A 22411-nucleotide genomic window follows, 5' to 3' on the forward strand; every position below is an offset into this window, starting at 1 on the left:
ACAGCCTGGGACACCATCTGACCCCACTGATGCTGTGTTTTTGGCTTTTGAAAGGGCTGTTTTCATCTGGGCTTCTGTGATTTCTGGGACACTACACTTTTCTGGTATTGTTGTGGGCCCTTTTGAAGGTGAGAGGAAGGTGAAGTTTGCACTGAATCTATCCGCCAGGATGTTGGCAATATTAGTAGGTTCAGTATATTTTGTGCTATTTTGCACTAGCTCAGAGCATATCTGTGAGTTGCCACTTAGATTCTTGACATAGCTAAAGAATGCTTTGTGGTTATCTTTCAAATTCTTGGCTATTTTTCCTTCGAAGTTAGCCTTGGATGATTTTATGAGGGACCTTAGTTTCTTACTGATACTGATCAGGGATGTCTTTCCTTCTTGGGATTTGCTTTTTTTCTGAACTAGTTTCCTCCTTCTGTTGTATAACCTGTTTATGGCAGGGGTCCACCAGACTGGTTTCCTTCTCTTAGGGGAGTCAGTCTTGGTCTTGCTAGGGATGGCACGATCCATGCATCCTTGTAGGTGCTCATCGAGTGCAATTGTAAAGGATTCTGCATCTTGGGCAGTGTTATCCTTTAGCGAGGGGGCTGTGAAACTTACCACCTCTGCCTTAAGTAAGGTGAAGTTTGCTTTAGAAAAGTTTTTCACTGTGGTTTCCTTGGTTGGGGGTGGTGGTGGGGTGTGGACATCCAGGGTGACTAGTATATGGTCTAATCTAACCAGTGACAGGTTGACCTCCAGTATCGAACACCTGTCGCCCATGTTGGTGATGACCAGGTCCAATATGTTGTGGCCTCTGGTAGAGGAGTTTACCAGCTGATCCAAGGCATTTGAGTTGATAAATTCCAGGAAGCACTGAGCCTGGGAGTTTGTATTCAAGTAGTTTTCCCAGTTAATGGTAGGGTAATTGAAATTGCCCAATATCATGGTGTTCGGTAGGACCTTCATGTTTTCTAGTGTCCCCAGAAAGGTGGAGTGGTGGTCCTGGGTCATGGAGGGTGATCTGTAGCAAGCCACAATTTGCATTGCAGATTTGCCCGATGTTAGTTGCACATGGATGATCTCAGAGGTATCATGCTGCACCACTAACCTGGAGGTTAATTCCACTAAAACCTAATTCACCTATAGGTTCTTAGCCTTCATTTACAATACAGGCAAAATAGAAGTACATTCATTCAATCCAGGTGGAAAGGTGGCACAAAGCCTGAGTTGCCAAACCAATTTCCGAATTTATCCTTTGCTGGACCTCCCTGTGGTGGTGTTTTTCTACTGTTTATCTGTTTGCTTTATAATGCCTCACTGTTTTTACACGTGTATTTGTGCTTTTGATGCTCACCAATATCTGCAGTAGGAAAATGCATGTTTTACCTTGAATGTTGGCAAAATGTGCTGCATCAGGTGAAACATATTTCATAATTTCATTCATGGCATCTGTATCCCTACAATGCAGCAAAAAACTAAAATAAGTCCAACTTTTTGCTCTTGAATTTGGGTTAATCTCTTTTCTCTTTCTACCGAGGCACAAATGGCTTTGTACACAATATTTCTCTGTTGTACTGGTAGCTGCACCCTTTACTTGTTACACTATAATGTACCAACACTTCATTCAAACCATAATCCTTGTGCATGACAAATTAATAACGTGTGTGTGTTGTGAACACTACCAGGATTTATAACATTATGTAATTTATTGCATTTTCATAGGAAAATTGTCATTCACTTATCACAGTGGATTATAGATTACAGTGTATCTTGAATTCTAAACTTTATTGGTATAGTGCTTTGGTAGTTTTATCATACGTTCTCCTTATCCCACAAGCTAGGTGCTGTGCCCCTATTGTGCCACGCGGGGCAAGAAAAGGAAACTGGAGCTGCCACCACACTTAATGACAACTTTAAATAAAATTGTTTCTTAAGGTATCAAGCAGTTGCAAAATTGTTTCTTAAGGTATCAAGCAGTTGCAGTGCTTATTAAAATCACCTTTATTATTGAAATAACCTATCACCAAATTGGACGTGCTGCCTAGAGTGTCCATTCCCCTTGCTAAGATCTGGACTTCACTGCTCATATTTACTGGTGAATAATGCTGGTCAACATTCTTCTGTGCTTTTGGGCATTCTGCTTTTATTTGCTTAATATCTTGTTTAATAACTCTAGAGTTTCCAAATTGCTGTAACTCTTTTTGTACTTGACAATGTTAGCAACTGCTATTTATCATGTGCCATTTTGCATACAATATTAACACTTGAGTGATGTAGCGTTTGGACTTCCTGTTTTGCCTAAGGTCCAGGTCTTTGAGTTGCACTGGATCACATTGCCCTAGCACATTTACAAACTTTGGTGAATAAGCAAGCATTCACTTAACTATACCTTTCAACCTCTTAGCCCAAGAAATCTGAACAAAGTCAAAAATAATGGGGGATAAGGGCCCAAATATAGGAAGAGGATTTAAATATTACTCTTATAAACCTATGAAGCTGATAGACTAAAATGGTTTGCATTAGCATACATTTTTCTGAAGGGTATTACGTCTGAAACTTAATTGTATGTCATTATTAAGTGATTACCCTTCCAAATGATTTGCCAGAAAAGCACAGATTTTTTGAGGAACAGATAAATTATTAAGTAAAAATCTGGACATTCTGCAAAAATCTGGAGAGTTGAGAGGTGTTCCAGCAACTTTGAAAAAGTGACCTTTGGTTTGTGATACCACCTTAAGAAATTAAATATTATCTTCCTAAGATGACACCTAGGATTTGCCACCGCTTAATCTCTGTGTTAGCATTTGCAGTTTCTTTTAATAACTCCATTTTGTTCACCATTCATTAGGTTTTTAACAAGCGAAGCTTGTCTTGATAAAACACACAACTATAAATACTGAAGTACATGCCAGCTTGCTTTAGGAAAAACCAGCAGAAGTTTTAGTACGAGCCAAGTATCATGTAAATGTACACACATACTAAAAGTGCAATGTAAATGGTTATATCCTGTTTGGGTAGTTGTGCCCTAGTGAAAAAAAACTAAAAAATGGCAAATGTCCTGGGATGTTAGGACAAAACAACACATTCTAAATGTTCTTTAGCAGTTACATAAATTAGTTATCTTGTATTTGAAACACCAGATGGTATAAGAAATTGTATAAGCAACCTAAATACTACATGAATAAACTTTTATTTTGGCAAAAAGTGAAGTTCTGTCCTTTGCATTGACTGTGGGTATGTTTTGTACTGCAAACATTTCACATTTCTACAAAAAATGTCCCACTTTGGGCATTTGAAAAAGTGCCAATCCTATTAAAATGTGGTGGATTACATCTTTATAGACTTCTATTCACATTCTCTTGTTCTGCAACTTCTCAAGCTTATAGCACAAATATTTTTAAAAGTGTCCCAGAATGTCCTTTGATTACTTCTGGATTTGCCCCGGACTCTGGAATAAGAGTTTGGGAGCTGCTCAGCGTCACGTCTCCCTGCTCCATAGAGAATGACCGTCATCCACGAAAGATTTACACTGCTTTCATTTTCAACAGATTTGGCAGGGTCACCAAGTCAGAATACTAACTCTGTTCCCTTGCAAGTCCTGATATTTGCAATTGCTGGGACTACTGAACGTTTGATTGACTAGCTGGGAGACCCCAATACAGTTACTATACTAGTGAACAAACAGGTTAAGGTTATTGTGGAGCATGAGGGTTATTACACGTAAAGAGACATATTTAACACGTTTCACGGCTTTTTGCACTGTATACAAAACGCACTTCCACACAGCCTTAAACAGTGACAGCCTCTGAACTTCACTCACTTTCTCATATCTCTCCGTCACATGCATACATACACACACACACACACACACACACACACACACACACACACACACACACCCTGTGGGCGTCTAGTAGTGGGGACGTTAAAAAAAGCATTTACTAGGACTTAACACCAACTGCCAGCCCCACCTATTTCACGTGGCGTCACTTGGAGCCTTTTTAACCCTTGGATCGGAAAACAGGGCTTGCCCGTCCCATATCAGGAAAAAACCAAGAGTAGATGTACAGTACCAGTTTGGAAGTAAGACTACAGTAGTGTACCTACAACAGTCCTCACGAAGTCAGGGCCCAGGCTAGGCTTTGTCCTGTGACCCCTCACCACTTCAGCGGTAGCCCTTCTGTTCGTCAGTAGTACGTGAGAAGTCCTGAAGAAGTGCTGGTCACCCACCTGTGAGTATTCATGTTATGTTCTTCTGCAGTGACTGACTGTGGACTGAGAGGCAGCTATAGATCGATGCACTCAGCACAGCCAGCCCATACTTTATAGCTGATCTTTACAGAAACGTATGTTAACTCTGACCCCCCGCCTTGCGGTATTACTATGCTACAGGCACTCGTTTCTTTAAACGGACATTTTGGGTTCTTCATTGGACTCATCAGTTTACCTAATATTGCAGACATGCTCATTGAAAAGGGAAGGAGATGTGTATTTCTTTCCTTTTGAGTACACTTAACATATGGCCCTACAGCCGCCTACGCTTTCAGCCTGTAATGTACTTTTACTTCTCAGTTCCTGAGACGAGCTAATTATGCCTGAACTGAGAGCCCCTGATGGTTTCAATGGGTTGTCCCTTCTGTGGTGCTGTTTAAATTGATGGACGGGGCAGACGAGCCTTGATGGTACTTTAATCGATCTGCAGGGTATTATGCCAAACGATTCCTGTAACTTCTCTTCCTACTTTCACACTTGTTGCCAGAAACGTTTAAGTGCTGAACAAGTGAAGTTTTGCGACCTCAAAAACTGAGAAGTTGAAAGATATGTTTTCTTTGCTAGCATGCCAGCGAATAGTAAACCGTGGCGTACTGGATATGGAAAAATGTTTAAATATAACGCATTTGTTATGCAGAAGTTGTGGTCGGCATCATTATCACCGTACCGCCTTTGCAGTAACTCATAATGTGAATGTTGTATTCAATATCAATTTAATGATGGTCACTTGCGTTTCCCCCTCCCATTTCAGTATACTGTCTGCTTGTTTTACATGTTGTCCCAGTTGCAGTTGTGAAATTCTGGGGAGTTCTTTTAGGGCATGTACATGGTGCTATAAATAGGGGAAGTTTTAAATAGTAGTCTCTTTGTGTAAATAACGTTGCTAGGACAAGCAAGGCAAGAAGGTCCTGTCATATGTAAAACAGACTTAGGTGTGGTACTAAAATTGTTCTGTTGCTTCTAATTCATGCAGTACTTAAAATAAATATTTAGATCTTCTCGTATCTACATAAGATTTCTAGTTTGTGACACATGGGGTACTGTATTTGAAGTGCAAGTTGCTTGCTTTAGTTCTTCTTCTTTTGGCTTTTTCCCAGCTAGAGGTTGCCACAGCAGATCACCTGTCTGCCCATGATTGGCAGTGGAGTTTTATGGTGTCAAGTTGCCAGCCTGGAATACAGCCTTCCACAGAAGGCACACACACCTAGGGCCAATTGTGTCCACTCCACCTACAGCATGTCTTTGGGATGAAACCTGAGCACCCAGAGGAAACCCACGCAACCACAGGGAGGACATGCAGACTCCACACAGAAACCACCCCAGCCGAGGATCGAACCGGCAAGCCTCTGCTATGAGGCAGCAGTGCTAACCACCGCAGCCACCCCAATTTTATTTCCTCACCTTTTATTCCTTGTCCAACAAACTATACTTCAGAGGTAGCAGCTCCTTCATTGCAAAGTGTGCCTTCCTTATGTCTCATTGTATACCTGTACATTTACTGATGTTGATGCTGTTTGCTGAACTATCTGTGTACCCAAATTCATGACATTCAGTGCAGCAGTTATCTATTTAAGTAAATACATAAAACATGGCTGCTTGAAAAAAAACTGATGCGGTTGTCATCCATTGTGTTTTTTTTTTAAATGTTTGTTCTATTTAAAAAAAAAATGTACTTACAAAAGGGTGATAGTGGTTTATTAAGTTATCTTTCAACATGCCATGGTAACAAAAATAATCCACACAACTTGATTATCTTAAGAAGCAGAAAACCTGATACACTCTGCTCATGAGGCCATAATTTACAATTCTGTCGCTTCAGTATATTTGCCAGACTAATTGATCTGTAACGTAACAGTACTTAGAATATTCAACAATATGGATATTTATTGAACTTCAGACTATGTATTAAACATTTCTTTGTCAAAAGATTAGTCAGTTTATTTCCCAAACATTTAAACAAATTCACTGGTTCCAAAGTCTGTCTGCACTAAATGATTCTGTGTACATGTTAAAGTAGTTCATTTTATGCAATAATAGACTTCAATATTACATGTTTTGATGTGTGGAGGTTTAAGCCAATGTCTGATATACCTGTACCCTGCATCATCCCAGAAAGGCCTGGGTTATAATCACTCAATCTCTCTATGCCTTCTGCGTGACCCTGAGCAAATCACTTAACCATTTTCCCATGCAAAACATGATAAAGTTCCTTGTGGATCACTGTTCTACCTTTGTTAAAAATCTTTTTTATCTTTAGCTAAGTTCAGTTTCGGATGTCATCACATAATTAAAGTTTCGGAAGTAAAGCACTGTAGTAGTGCAGATGATGACAAGAAATACAAATGGGGATGGCGTAATGATGTGGCTAGTGTGTGTGTGTGTGTGTGTGTGTGTGTGTGTGTGTGTGTGTGTGTGTGTGTGTGTGTGTGTACGTATCTATATATGCACGTACATGTATATAATATATACACATACATTGCATGTATGTATAAAGTACGATACATAGAAATTTTCTTTTATGCAAAGTATACAGTTTACAGACTTACATATTGTCCTGCTTACATCATATAGTTTCGCTGAAGGTTGTGTGTCAGGGCTGGCAACTCGGTACGTAAAAAGCAACTGCCAATCATTAGCAGACCGGAGTTCCGCTGTGGCGACCCCTAACCTGGAAAAGCTGAAAGACACAACAACAACATCAAATAGTTTACAGAGCAGTTTTGTCAATGTGAGCAGCACAGTTTAAAATTTTAAACTAAATGAGCATATGTCCAACCTCCAACCGGCTTGAGAGGTAGCAAAAGTCAACGCTTGACTTAAAAATTAAAGACTTTTGTTTCAGATAAATAATCTGGTAGTAAATATTCTTGAAGTGAAGAAAAAAGAAGCTGTGGCGGAATTAAACATAAGTAACCTGCAGCTTGTGTAACATAAAAACATTTGCATTTACTTTAATGTTGTTGTGTCTTTCGGCTTTTCCCGGTTAGGGGTCGCCACAGCGGAACTCCTGTCCGCTAATGATTGGTAGTTGATTTTTACATGCCGAGTTACCAGCCCTGATGCACAACCTTCAACGAAGGTACGTCCATTTATGCATGTCTCCACGCAGAAGATGCTCTAGCTGAGAATCGTACCGGACAGCGTCTTACTGTGAGACGACAACGTTACCGCAGCACCACATAAAATCAAGAAAATCCACACTTTAAAAGAGTAATATGTGGTGTCATAGTTACCAGGAAAGCCTACTTTGTGAGCTATGTATATCTTGCACATTTCTCAAAGAAAATTTCCCTGGAAACACTGCTTTACTAGATTTTATGCCCTTTATGCAGTATATGTTTGACGGTAATGTTTATTCACAATTTTCATTGAGATATGCCTAAAGAAACTGATAGGTTTGCACAAACATCATACTGAATTATCATATTAAATAAAATGTTGAACGGTCAAAGAAAAAAATAAACGCCCATTTGAAGAGTGGCCGGTATAATGTTAAACTTTAACAAGTTTGTTAATGCTGTTTGCCTGTAAGCAGTAATTGTACATTATGTTGTTATGTAAGTAGATGATCTGATTTGTCTTGTGCACCTTATTATTTTTCATTGAGCTGTTTGGGATTGGGAATGATGTTGTATCCTGCGCATGAAATATCCCAAGTGACATATAGTAAGTGAGGTAGGCGTGACAAGTGGTTTACTCCCCTACAGGTGGGTTTTAACTTATTCTGGTCTTAAATGTAATGCTCAGGATGTAGCATCAGTCACTTCAGAAGTAGCCTGCACTGAAATACTGATGTTTGGGAATACGAGATGTAATTAGTGTGCAGTCTTATAACAATTATACCCAATATTTTCCTAGGTAAGCTTTAATAACTTTCAGAGAGAAGCTGGAGAAGTTAGTTTTAGTTATGCAGTAGTGAAGTGAGACCCAGCTGTTGTGTGGTATAGTGTGTAGAAGATGAGTGACATAGGAGTTGCTTTGGAACCACTTCTGGAGCTGTATCATGAGTGCATCAATTACATAAAATGGCAAAATACTGTGCTAATCATTTAACTCCCTTGAAAACAGCATGACTTATTTCTGTTACTCTGACTCTTATTGTGTGAGTTGCATGGTATAGCAGCTTGGAGGCTACCCATTTAGACTTTAGAGAAATAGAAAATACCCACACCCCCCCATTTTATTTATTTTTAGAAAGTGCTCTTCTTTTTATTTATTTTTTTACTTGATTGTGTGGCTGCTAATGATATTTGCCTTCAACATACTGACCGTTAAAATTCTGAGTATTGTCTGACAGAGTTGCAGAGATGGAATATTTCATGTAATGTACACTGCTGATAATCCACTGAAGTAATGCAGTTTTACATATTTGTTTGTGATATATTTTCATGTGTGTTTCTAATGATTCATAAGAGTAATACAGTTTTACCTGCTTGTTTATGACATGTTCTGTGTACAGTACACAGTTATTTGATAGTAGTACTACCCTACTTGTATGTGTTATAACAAAAGTGTCACAGAACAAATAAACTGCTACAATTAATGCTAGGCTCCCAAGGTGCGACATTGAGTTAGTGGTAGCTCAGGTGGGAGAAGAAGATCTCACAGCACCCATTAAGCAATGTATGGGGTAGTTCCCCGATGCCCTGGCTAAATTTCCACCTAGCAGTATAAATACCACCTCAGGCCTTCACTGAAGCGAGGACACTAGTCTTGTGGGACTAACCTGGTTAACAAATGGTAAGTAAATAAGATAAAAATAAAAATGAGAGATTCAGTAGATTAGTATTCTTCTACATGAGCCAATTGCATGTTCATTAGGAAAAAATTCAAAACTTCACCTGCTTCAGCCTTGACTGTCCCTGATTTCATTGCATCATCAAAAATAACAGATTCTTAAGAACACAAATGAAACTTTTTAATGTCCTACCTACACTTAACAGTTTTTTCGTGTTCCTCATGAACCCTTTTTGTCTTTTCCATTCAGTAAATTCGCAAAATACTCATTGACAGAAATCATAATAAGGATGAATTTAAAAAGCATATGCACACTTCCAGATCATATGAAAGTTAAACTTAGAGTATAGAATATATTAAGTTAAAAATGTTATTGTTATGCCCATGCTATATTGACCATTACAGCAAATGCACCTCTTAAAAGGCATTTGTTTTAAATAGGTTGACAATTTATATAATTTTAAATGCCCTGTTTAGCTGACACTGTACTTGCACTTGTGTATGTACCACGATAAAACTTGAAATATGACTTTTATGGAAATAATGCTGTAACTTGAATGCCTAGGTTTCACCATTTTTAAGCCATCAGTCAGAGCTGTTGTGACCAGATTAGCAATGCATACATATGTAAGAAATATCAGAGTGCATGCATAGAGTATGATGAAAATGGTTATCTAGTTGTTTATAACAGTAGTCCTACTACACATAACAGCCATATTACTCATTGCTATTTTCATCCAACTTTGTAACACAAACCCTATTTTAAGCCTAGATAAATTATTCAGGATGTAAAATTTAGGTGTAACTTCTCATGCCATCACTGCGGGTCTACCACAAGAAAAGGTGTCATATTTGTTATAATGATATTCTTGGAAAAACAAAGCAGATGTATAGTAGAATTTCTAGTCAAGTAAGTAGTTTCACTGCCTTCTCTGAGGGGTCATTGGCTTAAATAAACAGAATGGCAAGACATTTGTGTTAAAAAACAGTTACAGACAGTACGTGGTAAGTTGTCTTACAGCATGTTTGTAGTAAGCTAGAGAGGCCATATCTCTCAAAGGGTTTGCCTTGATTTTCAAAGTAATTGCCTGCTTACAGTTTTCAGAATGCAGGAAGTTCTAACTCCTTTTTTGGTTACGAGTTCTGCAAGCAGAACAACCTGATTATCACAAACATATATTAGCATATCAGTAACACCTTGCTACAGAACTACTGTTATCAATGTTACTTAGTTTTGTTTCTGGCCTTGCCAGCTAATGCATTTTTAGGAATAAAGGTGAGCGATTGTTGTAATTCACACCTAGCGCCCCCCCCCCCCCATCATAATCCTCTGTTGCTTAGTTTTTACTCTGGCTCTTTTGACTGGCTTTAAATTAAAAGAAGTAAAATTCTACCTGATCTTTACAATGTTACTTTTCTTACAAGCAGATATTTTTATTTTTAAATCTAATTAGGCATTCTGCGATTTGCAGAGGGTAACTAATATGCACAGCTGTCACTTTAAAGGCACAGCTGATCAGGCTAGTAATGTCTTAAGTAATACTTTCAGATTATGAAATAGTTTAAGAAATATCTATTGATGTGAGGAGACTATAGTCTAATATAACTAACAGACAAAAACATAGCAAGCTAAGCTGACACTTTCCTTGAAGAGTTATTAAAAGAACTTTTAGTACTAACGTATTATCACAACCACATTTCAGGTATGTGTTCACAGTCCATTTTCATTCTGAACAGTATATTTTCTGGGGCAAATACATTCAAATGTAGTTTACAAAACATTTCAAAACAGATGTTAAAAGGACAGCGGTGAAAAGGTATTTAGTTGAAAAGTTTCTTCAACGGATGTCCAGTGGGCATTTCCGTGGGGTCCCACTGCCCAAAGGGTCATTCTTGTACCCAGTCGTACATACGACAGAAAAGGCGAGGGGCAGAACTGACACTGTTTTATAAAACTCGGCCAATGTTGTAAGATAATGGAACATGAATTTCTGGATCACAAACACTTGCACATCCAGACAGGTCATCAGAACAACGTGCTTTGTTTCAGCATGCATTGTCTGAACAGCAATGATTACATGCGAATTCCCGGAGTCATGGAATGTCTGTCAGATGGCCCGTACTTTAGTTGTCTGAAAAAAGCAAGCAATTTCTCACATTGGGGTGGCTTGGCTTCAGGAGATTCAGAATGAAAGGATGATTTCTAAAGGTGACAGTAGTTCACTTAGAAAATGAACAGAACAAAGTATTTTGTTTTGGGATGCAGTCTGTAAATATCAATAAGTAAATGCAAAATCACTGCCACTTTAAACGTATGAGAGGCATTGCCTGGTTCATTTTTGTGAAGAAAACAAGTAATTCCTCACATTTATGTCAACTTGTTTTCAAAGACTTGGCGACCTCTATATGACACATTCTGGAAGGAGAAGGGCTTGGAAATGAGCCGCTTCTCCTGTTTGGAATGTGGTTGCGATAATACTTAAGTACCAAACTTTTTTTCACTCTAGTTTTGTACTCTTTCATTCAAGGCAGATCCTGAAGCTACAGGAAAGTTGATTATCTCAGCACAGGAAATATGGGTTTTGAACTTTGTAACTATGGGTTGCAGACCCTTGACAACCCATCAGCATTTTAGTTGTCTAGGTTAGGATTCTGGGTCACTATATATCGAAAGAGATGGAAACATAGTGTCCACAGACACAACTTCGTATTGCTTATCAGTTTGCCTATTTAACCATTGTTATGGATCATGATCTGTCACCAAATTAAAGTATCTAATTAACAAGTAATACTTCATGGAATGGAAGACCCACCTTGTTGCTGGACACTCCCTTTTAATGATTATGCCTTTCAGCATTACTCAACTCCTGCTAATACAGCACACAGGATGCTGCTCACCTCAAATGCCTTGAGATAGCACTGCTCCAACACCTACTGCTGACACATAGGTATATAGGTGTGACAAAAGGAGATATTGCCAGTCTAGCTATCTGGAATTTTGTAAATAATTACATGTCATTTGTGAATATCAACATGATTCATATAAGATGCTTGTGTGACAAATGTATTAGAACTGTATGTCATGTATATATCAAACGAGGTTTGTACAGATGTGCATTGAAAAGATATTTTATAAAGTGCTTGTGCTTAAAATGTAAATACAGCATGCCCTACTGGAATAGAACAGAAATGTACATGCACTATTGTAACTTTAAATGTATATATTTTAACAGTGGAAACTGGAATGCAGGAGGTTAACTTCAGTCTAGAAAACTTAAGAAAAAATAGCTGAAATTAAATTACTTTTATGGCAGCTAGATACATAATGTCAGTACTAGGGAACTTTCTGTATTGTCTTGAAAGTGTTTTATTGTTTTATGACTTTGAGCATCTGCTAAAGATCTGAGGTCTGTGTATTTTCACAGGTAAATGCTAAATAGTGCTAGCTTCCAGCAGTGGGGCGTTCACCTGAGATGGAGTCAGATGACAAGAAATTATGTCATTCTGCAAGCTGTCCAAGCAGTAATATTTGAGATATTCATTTAAGAAGTCTCTTGAGAGACACAGCAGTCTGTATTCTGTCTCGGACCTGACAACAACAGGAACCATTCACCACATCTGCCTTGCTGTTAAGTAAGTTAACTAGGGTATAGTAATTCTCTTAGATTCAGTCAGGAATATAGTGATGCATAGTTTAGATGTTTTTCTTTGAGACTGTCCTGCAATGTTGTTTTAAATATTTCCTGTGGTTTTTAACTCTTATGTCACTGTGAATATATAATGAGTATTTTCTTGTTCTTTGATTATTTGTTATTAAATATATTTAAACCTTTCATTGTGGCTGAACTTTGTGAGACATATGTAAGTTTTGAGAGTACTTGCATATTTATTTGGTGATATTGTGGGCCACTTCTAATAGCCTTTCTCTTTGTCAAACTGCCATTTGTATTAATATTAATTTTACACAATAAGATTGGACACCCATTGTTAACTGTTAATATTACACAATAAGATTGAGCACCCATTGTTAAGGGCCTTAAAGTAGTTGATAAGGAGTTGGCTGGTGGCAGTGATAACTACCTGATAGTCTGGGCAAAAGGGGGCATAGCTAGTAAACCTGTGTCAGCCTTTCCCAGGTGTGTGTGTGTGTGTGTGTGTGTGTGTGTGTGTGTGTGTGTGTGTGTGTGTGTGTGTGTGTGTGTAAATCAAACCTCATAGAGTGTGTGTGAGAGCTACTTGGGCAGGGTGACGAAGCACTGGTTGGACAGAGAGGGTGCTGGAGGTCTTGGCTTGGTCACTCAGCTGAGATCTTAACTCTATACCTGTGCCAGTGGGGAGTCTTATTAGGGATCTGGAGAAAGAAGTAGAAACCAGCCCAGGACTGACTGTGGTCTCTGCGTGCTCTTAAGGGAAATTGCACTTGATGCAGAAAGCTGCATCTGGAAATACTGTGTGTGTACCTGTCATCCTCCCAGTGTACTTCTCCCACTATTGCCAGTGGTGAGGCTGAGGCTCCTTGATTACTGGTCCAGTGGTGGCTCGTCACAACAGGCTAATCGCTTTATTGAAATCAGAATTTGCTAACCTTGGTTCTTTACATAAAATCCTTTTAAGTCCATTAAATGTTCTGTCTACCTGAAGAAACCATTGTACTTTGAGAGGCACTTTTCCTTTTTTTAGATTTGTCGAAGGGCAAGCATTAATCACAAAATGAAGCAAAAACTTTTCTTTAATACCCAGGTTTTTTCCAAGAAAAGGCTTCGCACATTTTTTTGTGGAGGATGTAGACACTTTTTTTATAGCATGCATTTTTTTTCTATTTGTGGTTTTATCACTCTGCCTCTTATATGGTATCCCAAATACTTCACTTTAACCAAACCCAGTTTACTTTTTTTTAAGCATTCATAATTAAATCTTCCAGGCTTGTAGAGTCTAGCACAGCCTGCACTTTTAATAGATGAGATTCTCTGTCTTCTGAATGAATGACCACATCATCCAGCTATGCAATGGCAAGTCGTGAATGGGGCTTCAGTATTTTAACCATCGGCCTCGGAAAGGTGTCTGGGACTTCTTGTAGGCCACACCGTAACACTGTACTAAAATACTGTTCAGGGTTACGAAAGCTGTTTTTTTCTTTCCTTTTCAGAGGTGGTAAATAGCATTTGACAGTACCCTTTCATCAAACTCGGTGATAATTAACTGGCTATTTGTATGTTCTGTGTGAAGTCAGCAGTTCTGGACAAGGGATAAACTGTCAAACTTTGCAGTGCTATTCACTTGCCTAAGATCGTTACAAAATTTGATACTTCTGTCAGGCTTAGGAGCTAGCAGTATTGCGCTGCTCCATTCACTCTGTGGCTCTTCTAACATGCCTAATGTGAGCATTTTCTTGAACATCTTTCAGTAATTGTATCTGTGACTCTGGTACTGTGTAGAGTCAGTCTAATATTCATTGCAGGTGTTGTCTTTGTGTTGTGCACTATCATTTTAAGTATTCCAGCATTTATGAAAATTCTTCTTTATCTCTGAAGAGAAGTAAAGTCCTTATTAGTTAATCACAGTTCTTGGAATTTTCTTATACTACCAGCCAATGCTCTTTTAAACTTGTAACATTTTCACTGTACTGTTACTATCCGGTTATAAACAAAGCTTTTAAATATGTCTTAGGTCACACATCTGTGCTGTTATCAGTTTATCATAAGTGTCCAGATCTAAACTTTGATTGTTTGTACTTCAGGGATTATACCAGCCCTGACCAAAAATTATTTCATAAGTTTCTCATAGACTATGTATCTAACATGACCACATATGTTTTCAGTGCTTCTGCTGTCAACTGGTATGACAAGACATTTGCCCTGTCTGCACAATTTCAGTTCTGTGTGATGGCATAGTACTCAAAAACCACCAAGTAGGACTCCAGGTCATTCTTTCTGGTTAGTGTTGTCATGTTAGGTATAGAGTGGGGCTTGACAGCTGTTTTAGTGAGCACAAATGTTACTCTAGCTGTTCCAGCATTTGGTTAGTCCCTACCCATGACTTCAAAAGTCACTGCAATAATTTCTTCATGTTTGAGGTTGCTGAGAAACCATGCCAGTAATACAGCACCTACAGTGATGTAGGGAATTAGTAGCCCAAATATGATTTACACCTAGAGGCAGTGGTCCTTTAAAGATATGAAAATGGAAAATCCCTGGCCAAATGTCCATAAATGCACCAACCAAGGAGACCAAGATCCAAGGAGACAATGGAGGCAGAACTTCCATAAAACACAGGTTTGTTTTTCATAAATCCACAGGGAAATAAATGTTTTAGCTAAACAAAATATTTCCATCAATCAGCTTCTCACAGGCTTTCCATTTATAGGATGTCTAAATATGTCCAAGGATATAGGCCTCTACTAGACCCTGATTGCAGCTTAAAACTCTATATATATTTATTTTAAATATAATTCCTTAAGTTAACCTCAGTGTAACACACCACACTTCCTGTTTCTTCCAAGTCACCTCTGACTCGCCAACTCCAGACCTTTAGTTGAGTTTTGAACTTTTTTGATCATTGTTCTCCAAGCTACTTCCTTTTGTAATAGCTTAACTGGCAATCATAATACTTTTTTATCGGGTCTATATTACAACGTCAAAATTTCGTAATATCGAACACCAGATGGTCGACCCGTATTCATCTAAACGCATTTACGCGATTCAGTGACTACTTCCAGGGCAAAGATGTAGTTGGCCAGCTACACGGTGTTGCCCTTTTCTCCACTGTAGTGTGATCTCAGAGTTGGTATATTTAGTTGTGGGGGTGTGGGCGGCATAGCCGTCCACATCGGGGGATGTGGGAGGGGGCGAAACATCCCACATGGATGGGTTTGTTTTAGATTAGGTTAGTTACATTGGATTGCGGGGCAAGTGTTTCTTTGCACTTTAAGTATTCATCGATTCGCGTAAATGCATTTCAATGAATATGGGTCGATGTTTAGGGGTTCGATATTACGATGTTTCAATGTTGTAATATAGACCCTTTTTATCTAGCTAATGCATAGTATTTACAACCAACAGCAGAGCCAGAAATAATCCAAAAAACAACAGTAGATTCAGTTCCACAATAAAATGTATTACTTGTCTTAGCGCCTCGGCCACAACAGCCTTCAAAGAGTACAAAATTACAAAAAACACATTCCCCTATTTATACATCACCAACAGTCATTTAATTAATTAATCAATCAATTAAACAGATACTTTAAAATTTTAAAGCAAGCTTCTCCAGTTAACTTCTCTATTCAAGCCTCTTGGTGTTAGTGTATCAAACTTCAATATAAATACAGTTTCTTTATACAATAAAACATTCTTAATTAAACTTTCATCCCCCTTCCTAATGAACACTTCTTCCAGAATTATAGCTTGTAATAAATTAGCATCATTATTATCTTTTTCCCCAAAATGAGATGCTATAGGGTTTTCCAGTCTCCCCTTCTTAATATCTCTAATATGTTCCTGCAACCTAACTCTAAATTTCCTCTTAGTTTCCCCAATATAGAAAAGGTTGCAGGGACATCTCAGACAATAAATTACGCCTGCTGTCACATGTGAAGTGATTATGTGGTTTAAATATTTTCCCATTAATCCTAGAGAAACTCAATTTAAAATGAGAACATATATTACAATTATTACATGGTATAGTACTAGGGAAATAGAAGGACTACCTACTGGTGCAATAAAATAAGCTTTAACCAGTTTATCCCCCAAATTCTGTCCTCTCTTATAAGCCACATAGGGTACATCAGAAATAATCCTATGTAGCAATTTATCTTTATGTAAAAATTTCCAATAATGCTTTATTAATTCCCAAATCCTAGTGCTTAAAATGTTATAAGTAGTCACAAAAAAACATTTTATCTTTCTTAACCCGAGACTTAATATTACTAACATTAATATGTCTTTTTCTACTATTAATATTATATTTATTAAGATTATACTGTATTACTTTATCAGTATACCCATGAGTTAAGTTCTCACTTTATCCTCTCTGTAAGAACATAAATAAAGTCTGACCAATTTGCTTTTGTAAATTTAACTTATTACAAAGCCTAGACAGTCTAATCATCTCCCCTATGTGGCTTATAAGAGAGGATAGACTTTGGGGGATAAACTGGTTAAAGCTTATTTTTTGCACCAGTAGGCAGTCCTTCTATTTCCCTAGTATCTTTGGGTACTATACCATATAATAATTGCAATATATGTTCTCATATTAAATTGAGTTTCTCTAGGATTAATGGGAAAATATTTAGACCATATAATCACTTCACATGTGACACAGCAGGCATAATTTATTGTCTGAGATGTCCCTGCAACCTTTTCTATACTGGGGAAACTAAGAGGAAATTTAGAGTTAGGTTATAGGAACATATTCGAGATATTAAGAAGGGGAGACTGGAAAGCCCTATAGCATCTCATTTTGGAGAAAAACATAATAATGATGCTAATTTACTACAAGCTACAATTCTGGAAGAAGTGTTCATTAGGAAGGGGGATGAAAGATTAATTAAGAATGTTTTATTGTATAAAGAAACTGTATTTATATTGAAGTTTGATACACTAGCACCAAAAGGCTTGAATAGAGAAGTTAACTGGAGAAGTGTGCTTTAAAATGTTTAATTGATTGATTAATTAATTAAATGACTATTGGTGATGTATATACTGCGGTGGTGGTGCTGCGGTAGCGTTATAGCCTCACAGTAAGACGTTGTCCTGTTCGATTCTCAGCTAGAGCGTCTTCTGTGTGGAGACATGCGTGAATGGGCGCACCTTTATTGAAGGTTGTGCTTCAGAGCTGTCAACTCGGCACGTAAAAATCTGCTGCCAATCATTAGCGGACCGGAGTTCTGCTGTGGCGACCCCTAACCGGGAAAAGCCAAAAGAGACAACAACAACAACTGTTGGTGATGTATAAATAGGGGAATGTGTTTTTTGTAATTTTGTACTCTTTGAAGGCTGTTGTGGCCGAGGCGCTAAGATAAGTAATACATTTTACTGTGGAACTGAATCTACTGACGTTTAATGCATAGTGTTTGCCTGATTAATTGTTATGAGAATATTTATACACTCTGTACTGCAGCGCACACTTTAAAGCCGCATCACCCACCTACTACATCCTGTTTTTATGTATATATAATTGATAAGCAAACAAGAACAATGCAGGACAACCTCAAGGTTTGTAGCGAAAACCACAGCAGGAAACGGATCGGAACCAACGTTTCTTTAGTAATCCAATTTTATTCAAGTAGAGCCAGTAAAAACAAAAAGTTTCAATGGAGCCAATAAAAACAAGTATTACAGTTCTGTTCTTCACTCAAAAACGTAAACCACAAAAGAATAATTCCAGTAGATCAAGCGCTTTCGCCCGGGCTCTCCCGGGCTTTCTCAAGATAATTTTACTATGCAACCTATATGCTTATATATCCCTTGGTTGATTAATTAATTGTGTAATTGTTTCATTAGGACTTTTCCAAGTGTTTCTATGCTTAAAGTTGTATTCCCTTCATAGGAATAAAAAGTGTTAAAAATATTAAAAAATTATTAAAAAATGTCCTTTTTGCAACGTATTTTATATTCTTTAGCTCCCACCACTTATTGTGGAGTACTTTGTTTGTCCAGACTGTTTATATTTATGTATGTGGTGTTTTTCAAACTGGCTGCTTTTTTACAATAAGATGAGTTTCTTTTCTTCTTTTGTATTATGCTCATTGCATTTGGGTGGAAAGCCATACTTATAGGGATTAGTCATAAGTGATGTTTGTCATCTCTTAACATTTGGTTTTACTGGTTTGATCGCTGATACATTGGCATTTTATGGATGTGTACTGCAGTTTTTTGTTGTTTATTAAGATTATTACATTAATGCTGTTATTGTTGTTAATTTTCATATTTTCTACATTTAAAGGAATTTATATATGTTTTTGTTTTAAGATGTTAATTTGTACATCATAAATTAATTTACTATAATTGTTATAAATAACTATAAAAATATACAATTCATAAAATTTTTTAATAATTTTTTAATATTTTTAACACTTTTTATTCCTATGAAGGGAATACAACTTTAAGCATAGAAACACTTGGAAAAGTCCTAATGAAACAATTACACAATTAGTTAATCAACCAAGGGATATATAAGCATATAGGTTGCATAGTAAAATTATCTTGAGAAAGCCCGGGAGAGCCCGGGCGAAAGCGCTTGATCTACTGGAATTATTCTTTTGTGGTTTACGTTTTTGAGTGAAGAACAGAACTGTAATACTTGTTTTTATTGGCTCCATTGAAACTTTTTGTTTTTACTGGCTCTACTTGAATAAAATTGGATTACTAAAGAAACGTTGGTTCCGATCCGTTTCCTGCTGTGGTTTTCGCTATGTATATATAATGTCTATCTTGGTTCCGATCCGTTTCCTGCTGTGGTTTTCGCTATGTATATATAATGTCTATCTCTCAGTAAAAAATATATTTGCATAATATTTATGTATGCAGTGTGTAATTAGGGATGTTTGTAATTGTATGATTATATACTGTTGTGTATAACTTATCACAAAAATGCATATAGATAGCCCAGTTCATGGGCAGAAAGTTATTGTAAGTTTTAACAAACATAGTTTATTCTGTCATTCATAAAATGTGAGTGAAAGAATGACCTGCCCTGTTGTTTTTGCTATTCAGTATTTACTAGCAGTTTTTAAATTAACAGTCACTGGTATTTGCATGAAATTGAAAATGGTATTAAAAACACAGTCATAGATCTGAAATCAAACTGTCATTTTGGGAAACAAATCATTAATTAATTCATTCATAAAGGAATAATGAACAAATGAAAGAATGAATGATCTACCCTATTTATTGGCTTTTTGTCTTTGCTGGGTTTTAAGAATGAGGCGCTGTAAAATATTATATTTGTAGAACTGCTTCCAGTGATCAGCTACATCCTTTGGTTTATGTACTTATTCATTTTGCTGACTACAGTCAAATATTGGGGGAGTTCAAAGTTAATAAGGTGGCTGTAACTGACTGGCATATCTGAGTGTGTGGGATTTGTAATGGGATGTACTGTATGTTTCTGACAGGAAAAGCTGAAATATTACTATGGCTATTATTTATGAATTTAATCATTTGATCACAATCAGACGTCTGAAGTGTATACAGTCCAGCAAAGTGGCTGTAACTGGGGGTACATGTATTGGGATTTGTACTGTGTTATAATACACACACAAAATTATGTATAATCAAATATCAGTAAATAAATAAATAGTAAATGTTACAATGCATGCCTCTGAAAGCAATTAGCTGAGATGTTTTGCTATTGCTGTTATGTATTCACATTCATGTCCACCATGAGCTATACATAGATCAGTTTAAACTGTTGTCTGTATTTTCTGTTTCCTACAGACTTTTGATAGGGGACATCTGTCTAGTCTACAGAGCCTTTCTGTTCTGTTCTGTACTACTACAAAGCCAGTTTTGGAACAGATAAAACTGTTAATGTATGGCTTTGTTAAGTTATATACAATGCACATGTTTTTTTTATTTCTTGCATATATTGCCTAATACACCACAGTGCCAATGATTTGCTCTAACTTCATTTTTAAGCAATCACAGTTTTATTTTTTATCAAAAGCAAACATTTCAAACTACAAGGTGCAATAAAATCTTAATTATGAAAAACACACCTAATGCCAAGTAACATTCTGTAAATGTAATCAGTTGATGGAGTCATTCCTTTTGTGTAGTGTTCATGTTCCTCTAAATGCATCTTTCAACGGTCAGTTATTTTTTATCAAAAGCACAAGTTTCATCAAAATTAGTTATGAAATACACAACCAATCCAGAACAACATTTTGTAGTATAATCAATTGATGTAATCACTTCCAATACCAAGAATTGCTTCCATTACCAAGCAAACACATCACTCCGTTGATAATAAACATATAAATTATCCGTACATCTGATAACTTTTTCAATTATTTATCATCGGGAGTTAAGCACCTATTGAAAGATAAGTTAGACTGAGGGGAAATTTAGCAAAGCTATCAAATATTTGTGTAGAAGAGGAACAGACTTATAGGATATGTCAACCTCAAGAGCTCTATTTAAAAATACATCTTGATAACTGATGTGATACTAAGGTTTATGCGTTTATATTGGAGTCTGTGATTTGACTGGCATTTTGCCCCAGCACAGTTTTTTTTCAAACTTTTGAACTAAACCATTGAACTATTTGTAGAAACCCAAATAGGGGTATTGTGCTGATTTGTCTTAAGATGATCCAAGGTGATAAACACTTTTACCATTCTGGAAACAGAGTAACAAAGTAGAGTATTTGGAAGCTTTTGTACTTTTGTTTTTGGAAATTGAGTTGTTGTTAAGACTAACTCTGAGATTATGATTGTTCCATATGAATTTGGAGATGCCTTTATTAGGATACTTAGAACCAATTGGTCTAAAGGAAATTGAATTATTACAAAAAAAAAAAAAAAAACCTGGGAAATAAGTTCAATTTAATTGTGGAGGACCTTGCCTTGAGACTAAATTTTAAGTTTGCTATACTTATTTAAGACAGCTTTGATCTTCTTCATAACAGAATATAATGTTGGTATAGGTAGCAGAAGGTATATCTAGTTAATATTTTGTGTCTAGGTATTTTAACTCATTTATGTAGATACTAATACATCTTGCTAGAGAAGAATCCCTTATGATGTTTGGATTGCTAATTGGAAGTGGAGGTGATTTTTTTGAGCAGAATGTATAGTTAAAAGAATCCCTTATGATGTTTGGATTGCTAATTGGAAGTGGAGGTGATTTCTTTGAGCAGAATGTATAGTTAAAAGAATCCCTTATGATGTCTGGATTGCTAATTGGAAGTAGAGGTGATTTCTTTGAGCAGAATTTATAGTTATAAGGATTAATGTAACAAACTGGGATGGCTTTATTCTTACTTTAAGCATGTAATAAAATGTCCCTGGCAAAGGAAATTATATTAATAGAAAAGCTACCCAACTTTATACTTCCAGTTTTTGGGTTACAAAGCATTTTAGAAAATGATGTCCTAAAGAGGGAATTGAAAGTTACAGTGCTAGTATGCATCCTTGCCTTGTGCCAGATTAATTTTAATTGAATCTGAGATCTGATCATATTCAGATATTGACTTTACATTTAGGAAGGGTAAACATCTATTTATTAGTGCTGGTAATATGCTGCTAAATTATTTCCATATTATATTATTATTTTACATTTGTCTGGACTCCATAAACCCTCAGTGGAATTTCAAAATTACTTTGCTGGCTTCCAAGCAGAATCTTTAAGCTAGTATAGTTGCATGCATTTTCATATCTAAATGTATAAGTTAAATGGGATGATAAGTAATAAGTAGA

General features: G+C 36.8%; 1 protein-coding gene across 2 annotated transcripts in view; it reads left to right on the forward strand.

The window, feature by feature from the left end:
* Nucleotides 1-3960: 3960 nt before the first annotated feature.
* The window catches only part of GCNT4 (glucosaminyl (N-acetyl) transferase 4), a 430511-nt gene continuing 412060 nt past the window's right edge, over nucleotides 3961-22411 (forward strand). For both annotated transcript variants that reach the window (XM_044063953.1, XR_006363845.1), the window contains exon 1: nucleotides 3961-4220. The gene's annotated coding sequence lies outside the window, so the exon portion shown is untranslated. The remainder of the gene's footprint in view (nucleotides 4221-22411) is intronic.

Source organism: Protopterus annectens, chromosome 2.part2, assembly GCF_019279795.1.
Source record: "Protopterus annectens isolate FY-2018-M chromosome 2.part2, PAN1.0, whole genome shotgun sequence".
NCBI classification, from domain to species: Eukaryota; Metazoa; Chordata; order Ceratodontiformes; family Protopteridae; genus Protopterus; species Protopterus annectens.